General features: G+C 43.1%; 3 non-coding genes across 3 annotated transcripts; all 3 read left to right on the top strand.

The window, feature by feature from the left end:
- Window positions 1–2,784: 2,784 nt before the first annotated feature.
- On the top strand, window positions 2,785–2,856 carry trnap-agg (transfer RNA proline (anticodon AGG)). The gene has a single exon. It is a non-coding gene; the product is annotated as a tRNA-Pro (tRNA).
- A 3,189-nt stretch (window positions 2,857–6,045) lies between these two features.
- On the top strand, window positions 6,046–6,117 carry trnaa-ugc (transfer RNA alanine (anticodon UGC)). The gene has a single exon. It is a non-coding gene; the product is annotated as a tRNA-Ala (tRNA).
- Window positions 6,118–6,417: 300 nt separating this feature from the next.
- On the top strand, window positions 6,418–6,489 carry trnap-agg (transfer RNA proline (anticodon AGG)). Its single transcript has one exon. It is a non-coding gene; the product is annotated as a tRNA-Pro (tRNA).
- Window positions 6,490–9,756: the final 3,267 nt, after the last annotated feature.

Genomic DNA, 9,756 nt, shown 5'->3' with positions numbered 1-9,756 from the left:
TCGCTGGGCCACACAGTGATGGTCTTCTGTGTGGGTTTGGAGCGTCGCAGCGGGGGGTGGTATGCAGGGACCATCAGGATGGAGATGTGGTCAGAGAGCCCGAGGTGGGGGCGGGGGACGGCTCTGTATGCATCTCTTATGTTGGTGTAAACACGGTCGAGTGTGTTATTTCCCCGTGTTGGAATGTTCACATGCTGGAAAAACCTCGGCAATGTGTCCGTCAGTTTTACGTGGTTAAAGTCCCCCGCTACCACAAAAAGCGCCGCCGGATGCTTGTTCTGGAGCGAGCTGATGTTGTCATGGAGCTCCTCCAGCGCGTTGTTAGCATTAGCATCCGATGCTATGTAAACAGCGGTGACGAACACAGCCGTAAACTCCCGAGGCAGATAGTGTGGCCGACACTTTACAGTCAGTTGTTCTGTCGCCTCAGAGCAGTGGCTGTTTACCAACACGCAGTTTGTACACCAACCTTTGTTTATGTAGACACATAAACCGCCACCCCGTGCTTTTCCGGACAGCTGATTGCGATCCGCTCGGAAGAGCTGCCGGCCGGCGAGCTGAAAGGCTGAGTCCGGCATGTTGTTGTTTAGCCAGGTTTCCGTGAGACAAATCACGGCGCAGTTCCTCATTTGTGGCCAAACTGTCCTTTATCTCATAAAGTTCCGTTCGGCTATAACTCACACACTTGAGATGCGTGGAGTTAGTGTTAGAAACGACGAAAAAGTTACTAAAAACTGGGTTTTCGCTGGGAGCGTGAGAAGCCGCTGCACTACTGCGCGCCGCCATCTTTGTTTATTCTAAGATGTTATTCTATCTTAGAATCTATTTATTCATCTTTGTTTATTCTACCAGCAGTAGAGTAAGAGGGGGGTACAGACTTAAGTGCTTCCTGATACATTAGGAACAAATGTGAGTGATGGTGTGTGAGAGGCCAAATGAGAGCAAGTTTTGAGTTTCATTTTTCAACTTGGAGTGGGTTTCATTTACCTTAAAACAATGGGCACAAAGTGAGAGTATAATTATCACTGTTTGAAACACTGAAACTCCATCACAGTTCAAAATCATTTAGATGTCATTATCTCCCATTTGCCACTTTGTTTCAGGTTTTTATAAACTGCTCCACATTGTATGTCAAAAATAATGCTTGTTGGTCACTCTGTTTTATTTACATTTATCTGGCTTGACAGACTAAGTACAAGAAAATAAGAACCAACTCTAAGATTATAGTCAGCGTCAAATGTAGATTTACAAAAAACAAAAAAAACAAAAAACAGACTGCTGGAGCTTCCCCCTGGGTCCTATGTTACTTTCACATTTAATACAATAAAAATGTGGCACATAGTGGCCAAACTGCCCGTAGGCTTTATCAAAAAGATACAGGGTAACTGGAAAGCCTGGAAAATGTTCATTAAAAATGTCGAGAAGATGCTGAAGAGCTACACCAGTCAGATTGTGTATCAATACATACGACATGAGCAACAGCAGACTCTGTCCTTTTGTAAGAGATCCACCAGGGTACACTGGGTCATCACCATGTTGTATCTGTGATAGCAGACAAATTGCTTATTTTCATACATCAAGAACTAAAATGATTTAAAGATCCATAAGCCTTAGATCCATAAACCAATTTGTAGTCATGACAGGGAGAAGAGAAGTAGACTGAGCACACAGCCCTGGGGCACGTCTTTATTCAGGATCAGGATTGAGAGGTAAGATGGATGAGCTTAACAGACTGTGGTGTGTTAGTAAGAAAGTCCAAAGTCCAGTTACAGACTGGGAAACTGATGCCCAGATCTAAGAGCTTTTCAACAAGTTTGGAAGGTCTAACAGCTTCCAGTCTGTGTGCTGCAGCTGATGTTGTAGGGAGATATCAGCCCACTCGAGTCATACTTTAACACTCCTTACAATGGGTTTCACACGCCAGATGATGGGGGAGAAGAAACACAGAAAGTGGTCTAATTGTCAAATGTGGGGGAGGGGAATTTATTTTTATGCAACAGCAATACTGGTGTACACACGATCACGGTTGGATCTGAGAATGTTTGGCATGTACTCCGTAAGCCACACCTTGGGTTAGAATAATAATGTTGTAAAATATAATAATTAAGGTTATTAAGGTTAGTTAAGGTTGTGAAGGTTTCCTGATAAAATCCGGGTGGATCCCTTCTTTAATCCCCTGCTCTTTCACTAAAGAATGTTGACTTACCAAAATGTCTCTTCAAAATGTATCACAGTGTGCAATTAGAAATCAAAGGTGGCATTAAATTGGTAAACATGTAAAGCCTGTCTAATTACATGGGACTAATTAAAAGAAGTTTTTACTATTTGGAGCCTTTAAATATTTTTCATGTTTCAACTCTTTAAAAAGAGGTTATAACCAGTCTATGTACTGATTCTGGAGGTTTTGATAGTTTTGTAATGCAAGCACCGACCACACTTACCAGCTCAACCAGACAACATAGTTTTGACAGTCAGTCACGCAGATCAAAGTAACTAATCAAAGTAAATCCCAGACAAGCCCTCGTTTAGTCGAATGCTTCATTGAACTATACAAAAAGCTTATCAAGTGTCCCATTAAAATCTAATGATCAAACTGACACATGCTGATACATTGGTAGAAGTTGAAAAAGATTTTAGAAAATCTTTGGGCCAATTTAAAGCATTGAAAATGTTTACGAAATCCAAACATTCATGTCATGAATACACTTCCCAGTGCAACCAGTCAACATGGTTTTGATGCTAAGCCACAGATGTCAAAGAAATGCCCTGACATTTGCCCAGGCTGGCTCGTTGGTCTAGGGGTATGATTCTCGCTTAGGGTGCGAGAGGTCCTGGGTTCAAATCCCGGACGAGCCCTTGTTTATCCATGTTTAATTAATCAACTAACTCTTCAGGTTCTAATCCCAGTGTGCAAATGGAAATGAAACAGGGCGATTAAATGGAAAAACTGGAACAGCTTTCTACGTGGAGGCCAAACCACATTATTAAAATTCTAACCTTTAGCTTAAACGTTGTCCTCGTATAATTAAAACAAACAAAAAACCTTTATAAAATCATGCTGCCAGAGTTATTCTAAAAGCCATCGAGAGGTTTTGTGAATCCATGATTAAATGTAAAGCTCTGTCACTGTGAAGGAAAGTCAAACAGTGCAGAGTATGAAATCAACACGACAAGGAAAATCTCATGTCAACGTAACTCATGTCATTCCAGACCTCAGTGCTGCTGAAGTTCACTGGTGGTGTGTATACGAGTCAATGGCAGCAAATTTGCGTAAATATAAATACACCGGACCTCCAAGTACTAGGCCTTGTGCAGCCTCTGCTATAAGTTCTTCCGGGTCGATCGTTCACGCCTTCCTCAGACGCCCCGGAGATGCATGCTACTGCTTTAAAATCAGAGATTCTTCTCTCACTGAAAGCCGACATCTCCGCTGTGATAAAAGTGGAAATGAAAAGTGCACTCGCGGAAGATTTCAGTTGCCTTAAAACTGAGCTACAAGCAGTTAAAATGAAAATCATGAACAACATGGCGGCAATTCATTCTGAGTTCGACCAGATGAAGGCCACCATTAAGGAGGTGGAAGGTGGACTATCTTCCTGGTCAGACGAAATCACAACTCTACAGGTAACAGTGGCTGACATGGAGGGAAGGATGAGGAGGCGTAATATCAGGATCCTGGGGGTTCCTGAGACCAATGGCTCGAGCTCAACTGCATCGGTCTCAAAGTTGCTAAGAGAGGTGCTGCAGTTAGATAAAGACGTGCTTGTGGATCACTCGCACAGAAGCCTGGCTCCAAGAAGACCAGACGGGAAGCCTCGTGCTATCATAGCTAACCTACACTATTATCAAGACTGTGTGGAAGTGTTATCACTTCAGATGAATGGAGACACGATTGCTATCGTCCCTGATTACACTGCGAGTGTCACGAAGGCCAGGGCTGCATTCACTGAGGTTCTGAGCTGAGATGTTGCACAACCGCCAGGGGATCCGGTATGGCTTACTGTTTCCAGCTCGTCTTTGCGTCACCCACAATGGAGAAGAAAAGGAATTTACAGATGCGGATAAAGCTTTGAGCTACGTCAAGAAGCACATAACTCCTGCAACTGAGGCAGATGTATGAGGGTTTGGACCTTAAGTATCTACACGCCACTTCAGCACAGCTTAGTCTGCAATAGACTCTGTTACAGCAATAACTCTTTTGTTTGCTCCTGGATGAGGTGAGGTGTTGCATGACTCAGGGATGGAACAATGACGTTTTGTATTAGTTTGGAGGAAACCCTGACAGAACGATTTCTCGCTGCAGAACACAGCAGAGCCGATGAGACATATTATGAGGACGGCAGCAGCAGTACAGGGCGCACGGTCCAGCGGCTCGTTCTCTTCAGCTTCAGCATGTAGACCGGGGAAACGGACACGCCTACACAACACTATAAAAATCCTATGCTGCTAACTGCATATCAGAATATGCTTTTCAACTCACGTACCATTTACTCAGTACCATGTACTGACCAACACTTGTCTCTAGTCTCATCCCTTAATTACTTTTTCGATTAGAAACGTCTTTTTGTATTTATTGTACTGTTGTTTATCTGCACTGTGCAACCATGTCCTGGAGGAACGTTGTTTCGTTTCAATATGTACTTGTATATAGCTGAAATTACAATAAAGCCTCTCTTGACTTGACTCTTGACTTGACTCTATTTTTTAATGGGCATGCTCTAATAAGATGCCCAGGTCTGCCACACGCAAGACATTTAATATATTAAATTCTCTCTTTATGTTAAGGTTATAAATTTGTTGCACTGCAATAAATAATACAGTTAATATTAGTTTTATTTGTGTGAGACTTTTAACAATAGACACTGTGAAATATCTTTATTGAGTTTGGTGTCAAGAGATTGGTGACATTATATCTCATATTAATATAATGTTATTATATCAAGTTTTATTGAGAATATTTTTTATTGACTATCACATGTAATGTAGGTGTTGGGTTTTTGTGCAGTATTATTGGATTTCCTGTCACTGTGGGCCGCAGAGCACAGTAGTAGAGAGCAGAATCTGATACTGCAGCAGAGAAGATGTTCAGATCAACTCGATTTTTAGCTTCATTTATATTTGCAGAAAACTTAGAACCTGCAGCTTCTTTTTGATATTCAGCAACCAGAATAATGAACTCTGGTCTGAATGTGGAGAACTGACGATACCACTGCAGCTCATCTCTTCCAGATCCACTGTAATTACAGGATAAAGTAACAGAGTTTCCCTCCAAGACATTTTCAGTGGTAGAAACTGGTGTAATTTTCTGTGCAGAGGTATAAACTTAAAAAAAGGAAAAGAAATGTTCATTTAATAACAAAAAAAAAACCAATAAAAACATTAGATACAATATTATTTCTCACCTAAAATGACTGAAAGAAGGCAAACAAACCCAAGCAATGCCATGACTGAACTGCAGACTAGTGCAGTTTAAAACCTGTTATCATTCTTATACATGTTTGAATCACTTCCTTTCTTCAGCTTCTTTTTCCAACAGTGCAGCTCTGTTACAGTGTTTAGTAAAATGTAGATGGAGTCTGCCATCATGTGTTTACTTTCCTTCCTACATCTGTGTGCAGAAAAAAACAATTTTCGATCCCTTTTTTAATCCCCTGCTCTTTCACTAAAGAATGTCGACTTATCAAAATGTCTCTTCAAAATGTATCACAGTGTGCTTAGGAATCAAAGGTGGCATTAAATTGGTAAACATGTAAACTAATTACATGGGGTTACAAAGGTACTTTATGAAAACAGCACAAAGCTTTCAAATGCTTCCTAGTCCTGACAGTTGACTAATTAAAAGAAGTTTTTACTATTTGGAGCCTTTAAATATTTTTCATATTGTAACTCTTTAAAAAGAGGTTATAACCAGTCTATGTACTGATACTGGAGGTTTTGATAGTTTTGTAATGCAAGCACCGACCACACTTACCAGCTCAACCAGACAACATAGTTTTGAAGGTCAGTCACGCAGATCAAAGTAACACAAAGACTCTTGTTCCTGCTGGCTCGTTGGTCTAGGGGTATGATTCTCGCTTTGCGTGCGAGAGGTCCTGGGTTCAAATCCTGGACGAGCCCTCGTTTAGTCGAATGCTTTGTTGAACTATACAAAAAACTTATCAAGTGTCCCGTTAAAATGTAATGATCAAACAAAAATGACACATGCTGATACACTGGTAAGAGTTGGTGAGCTTATGTGGATGCAAATACTCTTCATGGCTTTAATGACACCTCATGCTTAAACTGTTAGAAATGCTTTAATGAAGCTCTGCATTGAATTTTGTTTAGTCATGAATACACTTCCCAGTGCAACCAGTCAACATGGTTTTGACGCTAAGCCACAGAGGTCAAAAAAATGCCCTGGAGCTCATCCAGGCTGGCTCGTTGGTCTTGGGGTATGATTCTCGCTTAGGGTGCGAGAGGTCCCGGGTTCAAATCCCGGACGAGCCCTTGTTTACCCATGTTTAATTAATCAGCTGCCTCTTGAGGTTCTAATCCTAGTGTGTAAATAGAAATGAAATGGGGTGATTAAATGGCAAAACTTGAACAGCTTTCTACGTGGATGCCAGACCACATTATTAAAATTCTAACCTTTAGAATTCAAGATGGCGGCGCCCAGTACTGCAGCGGCTACTCAAGCTCCCGTTAGTGATGTGCGTTTTATGTTAAATGTACGTTTTTTTCCGACACAATCAGATACGAGATTAGTCTACAGTCGTAATACTTTGATCGGTCTTCGTGCATCTGAATCACCGGACATTTTATCTAACGGTTTACGGTCTATGGAGTTAGAAACGCTACGCGAACTGGGGATACTACGCCGGCTAGACCCAGAGGCCTTCACAGCAGCGGACTCGCTTAACATCTCCGTCCGCCGCAGGAAGCGACGCAAGCGATGCGAGAGACGACGCAAACGCGGCACTCGAGCAGGTATTAGCAACAGGCTAAAGGCTAACCCACACAGACCTACACTTCCATCTGTTCTGCTTTCTAACGTCCGCTCGCTGGAAAACAAAATGGACTATTTGAGACTGGATTTAACCACCAAACACAAGGTGAGAGACTGCTGTGCCCTTATATTTACTGAAACATGGTTAACCTCCAATGTTACTGATAACGGCATTAGCGTGGATGGGCTAACAGTATTCCGTGCGGACAGGGACCACGCTCTCAGTGGCAAATCTCGAGGAGGTGGTGTTTGTATTTACATCAATAACAACTGGTGCACAAACACTAATATTATAACGTGGCATTGTTCGGAGGATTTAGAATTTCTGACGGTGAAATGTCGACCATTTTACTTGCCGAGGGAATTCACAGCCATTAACATCACAGCTGTTTACATCCCCCCAGTGCTAACACAAAAAACGCACTAAACACCCTGTACCAGACTGTCAGCACGATGCAAAATGCTAACCCAGACTGTGTTTATATCATTGCTGGAGACACTAACATCAAGCAGGCATTCAGAGCAACCCCTCACCCACACCTTGGTAATTCGGACCATCTCTCTGTTATGTTAATTCCTGCATACAGACCACTACTAACCAGAAGCAAGCCATCAGTGAAGCAGATAAGGACCTGGCCAGAGGGAGCAGTCTTAGCACTCCAGGACTGTTTTGAATGTACAGACTGGAATATGTTCAGAGAGGCTGCCACAACCAACCAGCACATCAATCTTGGGGAATATGCTGAGTCTGTGACAGGATATATAACAAAGTGTGTGGAAGACGTGACTGTCATCAAGAACATCACCACACGTGTCAACCAAAAACCCTGGCTCACTAGTGAGGTACATGCACTTCTAAAATCATGTGATGCTGCCTTCAAATCTGGGGACAAAGATGCTCTTAGGAATGCCAGAGCAAACCTGAATCCGGGGCATGAGAGCAGCAAAGCGTGCTTATGGACAGAAAATCCACAGTCATTTCACCGACTCAAAAGACCCCAGGCGCTTGTGGCAAGGCATTCAAACCATCACAGACTATAGGCCCACACCACCACCACTCAGCGATGACAACACAGACTTCCTCAACACACTCAACACATACTTCAGTCGGTTTGAGGAAATGAACACCACCACAACATCAAAAGCCCCTGTCAGTCTGGACGATGAAGTACTCTGTCTTGACCTAGCTGCTGTCCGGAGGACCCTATACAGAGTCAACCCAAGGAAAGCGGCAGGTCCTGACAACATATCAGGGTATGTACTTAGGGAATGTGCTGACCAGCTGGCACATGTCCTTACAGACATTTATAACATCTCCCTGAGACAAGCTATCGTGCCACCATGCTTCAAGACCACCACTATTGTACCACTACCAAAGAAGTCACCAGCACTGACACTTAACGACTACCGCCCTATAGCACTCACTCCCATCATGATGACGTGCTTTGAAAAGCTGGTAAAAGACCACATTACATCCAGACTCCCTGCAACATTCGACCAACTTCAATTTGCATACCGCCCTAACCGCTCCACTGATGACGCCATATCAGCAGCACTTCACCTGAGCCTGGACCATCTGGAGAATAAGAAGAGTTATGTGCGGATGCTCTTTATTGACTTCAGTTCAGCATTCAATACAGTAATCCCCCAGCACCTGGTGAGAAAACTTGGACCACTAGGCATCGAAACCTCACTGTGTAACTGGTTATTGGACTTCCTCACCGACAGACCCCAGACAGTAAAGGTTGGAAAAAACACCTCTCAAACTATCATCATGAGCACTGGGGTTTCCCAGGGCTGTGTCTTGAGTCCTCTGCTGTTTATCCTGATGACACATGACTGCTGTGCCAAATTCAACTCGAACCATATCATAAAGTTCGCGGACGACACAACAGTGGTGGGCCTTATCAGCAACGACGATGACTCGGCCTACAGAGAGGAAGTGAACCAACTCGTTGTCTGGTGTGAAAATAACACCAAAATAATTGGTGACCCCACACCAAAATAATTGGTGACCCCACACACCGGGCCTATGGACTGTTCAGTCTCTTGCCCTCTGGCAAACGCTACCGCAGCATGCGATGCAGGACTGCCAGACTCAGCAAGAGCTTTTTTCCACAAGCCACCAGATTACTCAACTCCCCATAACAGCACACACAACATACAGTGGGGCCAAAAAGTATTTAGTCAGCCACTGATTGTGCAAGTTCTCCTACTTAGAAAGATGAGAGAGGTCTGTAATTTTCATCATAGGTACACTTCAACTATGAGAGACAAAATGAGAAAAAAAAATCCAGGAAATCACATTGTAGGATTTTTAAAGAATTTATTTGTAAATTATGGTGGAAAATAAGTATTTGGTCAATAACAAAAGTTCAACTCAATACTTTGTAACATAACCTTTGTTGGCAATGACAGAGGTGAAACGTTTCCTGTAAGTCTTCACCAGGTTTGCACACACTGTAGCTGGTATTTTGGCCCATTCCTCCATGCAGATCTCCTCTAGAGCAGTGACGTTTTGGGGCTGTCGCTGGGCAACACGGACTCCACAAATTTTCTATGGGGTTGAGGTCTGGAGACTGGCTAGGCCACTCCAGGACCTTGAAATGTTTTTTACGGAGCCACTCCTTCGTTGCCCGAGCGGTGTGTTTGGGATCATTGTCATGCTGGAAGACCCAGCCACGTTCCATCTTCAATGCTCTCACTGCTGGAAGGAGGTTTTGGCTTAAAATCTCACGATACATGGCCCCGTTCATTCTTCCCTTAAC

The sequence above is a fragment of the Trichomycterus rosablanca genome, chromosome 4, assembly GCF_030014385.1.
Source record: "Trichomycterus rosablanca isolate fTriRos1 chromosome 4, fTriRos1.hap1, whole genome shotgun sequence".
NCBI classification, from domain to species: Eukaryota; Metazoa; Chordata; class Actinopteri; order Siluriformes; family Trichomycteridae; genus Trichomycterus; species Trichomycterus rosablanca.
The sequence above is the reverse complement of the archived record's forward strand: the minus strand, read 5'-3'. Positions and strand labels throughout refer to the sequence as shown.